Raw genomic sequence first — 2,500 nt, 5'->3', positions numbered from 1 at the left:
CGCACCAGCACCGGACCTCCGCGGCTCCCTTCACTCTTTCCACTGCCAGCCAACCGAGAGACGGACCCAATGCGGACGTGCAGAGCTTAGGCAGACCCCCCACTGGAGGCTCAACACTTCGTGGCAGCTCCGTGTCCCAGAGACCAGGAGGGTTGGCACACACACACAGTGTGAACCACCGACAGCCATTCTGGGACCGGTGACAGCCGTGCTGGCCCCACTGCCACGACACAGACGGACGCCAGGCCGCGCTCCCCGGCGGGGGGATGGCGTCGAGCCTGACGAACGGAATGTGCAGGGTGGGGGGGAAAGGCCAAGCGCTCCGACGCCGGAGGGCTCCGGAGTCTGAACTTAGGGGGACAAAGAGGACGGGTCCTCTGCGACACCCCAGCCGCGCTCTCGCCAGCCAAGGCGAGTGCGATTGATTGCCAAACGACCCTCAGACAGGCGTGGCCCCGGGAAGAACCCGGGGCCGCAAAGTGCGTTCAAAGTGTCGATGATCAATGTGTCCTGCAATTCACATTAATTCTCGCAGCTAGCTGCGTTCGTCATCGACGCACGAGCCGAGTGATCCACCGTCAAGAGTTGTCTGAGTTTGTTTTAGGTCTCTCCCTCGCCAGAGGAAAGCGACCCGGACCGCACATACGCTCCCCACCTTGAGCTACAGCCACCTGCACGCCGGCGTGCGGGCGGAGCAGGGTGGCGTGAAGCGATGGGGAGCACCATCCTGGTGCGGCCCGCAGAAACATACGTCTATTGGGGGGAGGAGGACAGGGCGCCCAAGAGGCGATGCGTGCCCCAACGCACCGCAGCGACGGAGGCAGGATCACCGCCACCATGTCGCCCGCCTAGTATCACGAGGCGTGCAGCAGCTTTGCCCTAGGAAAAGCAGAGGCGGGAACGGGCACCGGCCATCGGTTCGGCAGCGTCACTGACGCGTGCACGTGGCGGCGTGTCGGCGAGCGGACTTCCTGCGAGGAGGCGGGGGCGGCACTCGCCCGAGCAGACGCCCGCCCGGCCCAGCCACCGCCGAGGTGGACTGGGAGTCGCGGCAACGGCTCGTCATACTCGTTCCCACACTCACAGCGCAGCTTGCCCGCAAGCCACCGACCACCGATCGACGCCAGGCGCCCCGACCGAGAGCGGGATCGCTCGTTCGCCCTGCTGGCAGTTCGCTGGGGATCACTACTGCACGGAGCTCGGAGACCGACGGGCGGCAACTCGAGAGTCTTTAAACCACCACCCCCATCCCGCAAGTGCAAAGAGGCTGTATACGCACAGACGGGTGAGGGGAATAGGTACCCCGTCGGGTTTGAAGGGAGCGTGACTAGATAGCAACGATGTAAACCCAGCCGATTTGGGAGCGAAAGACCGGCGCCTGCATCACCGGCTTCGTTTCCCGTGGCTGGAGAGTACACCGAAACCCTCCGTCTGTCGCGAGCTCCCGACGACGCGGTGCCGCCAAGCAGCAGGGCCGGACCTGGTGTGGCTCCCCTCGTCGATCACAGACCGGTCGGCACTACTGACGAGACGGTGGAACGGGCTTCGCCCCTTGTGACGAAGGGTGATGCGAACCCGCCCGCCCGCGTGCGTTCGGGGTGGACTCGGCAAACGGAGATTTGAAATCGGAAAGTGTCCTCCTGCCCCGCGCAGGTAGGCGCCCAACAGTTGTGGGGGGTTTGGCGGTGACCACGGCTGCAGGGCCTGCTACCCCGACGAGCTCTCCTGCTGGCCCCGAAACCACCCTCGCGAGACAAGTTGAAACGGAAACGGGCGTACCCCCAAGCCGACGATCCTTTCTTATTTGTTACTTTTTTTTTCACTTGCTCGAGTTGTGGCGATTTGGCGGTGACCACGGCTGCAGGGCCTGCTACCCCGACGAGCTCTCCTGCTGGCCCCGAAACCACCCTCGCGAGACAAGTTGAAACGGAAACGGGCGTACCCCCAAGCCGACAGAGATCCTTTCTTATTTGTTACTTTTTTTTTTCACTTGCTCGAGTTGTGGGGGTTTGGCGGTGACCACGGCTGCAGGGCCTGCTACCCCGACGAGCTCTCCTGCTGGCCCCGAAACCACCCTCGCGAGACAAGTTGAAACGGAAACGGGCGTACCCCCAAGCCGACGATCCTTTCTTATTTGTTACTTTTTTTTTTCACTTGCTCGAGTTGTGGGGGTTTGGCGGTGACCACGGCTGCAGGGCCTGCTACCCCGACGAGCTCTCCTGCTGGCCCCGAAACCACCCTCGCGAGACAAGTTGAAACGGAAACGGGCGTACCCCCAAGCCGACGATCCTTTCTTATTTGTTACTTTTTTTTTCACTTGCTCGAGTTGTGGGGGTTTGGCGGTGACCACGGCTGCAGGGCCTGCTACCCCGACGAGCTCTCCTGCTGGCCCCGAAACCACCCTCGCGAGACAAGTTGAAACGGAAACGGGCGTACCCCCAAGCCGACGATCCTTTCTTATTTGTTACTTTTTTTTTCACTTGCTCGAGTTGTGGGGGTT

At 62.3% G+C, this 2,500-nt stretch overlaps 1 non-coding gene across 1 annotated transcript; it reads right to left on the bottom strand.

Annotated features, from left to right (window-relative positions):
• Positions 1-433: 433 nt before the first annotated feature.
• Positions 434-587, bottom strand: LOC140475500 (5.8S ribosomal RNA). The gene has a single exon (XR_011960027.1). It is a non-coding gene; the product is annotated as a 5.8S ribosomal RNA (ribosomal RNA).
• Between the last annotated feature and the right edge of the window lie 1,913 nt (positions 588-2,500).

Source organism: Chiloscyllium punctatum, unplaced genomic scaffold (genome assembly GCF_047496795.1).
Source record: "Chiloscyllium punctatum isolate Juve2018m unplaced genomic scaffold, sChiPun1.3 scaffold_1721, whole genome shotgun sequence".
Lineage (NCBI taxonomy): Eukaryota > Metazoa > Chordata > Chondrichthyes > Orectolobiformes > Hemiscylliidae > Chiloscyllium > Chiloscyllium punctatum.
This window is presented reverse-complemented; position numbering and strand designations above follow the sequence as displayed.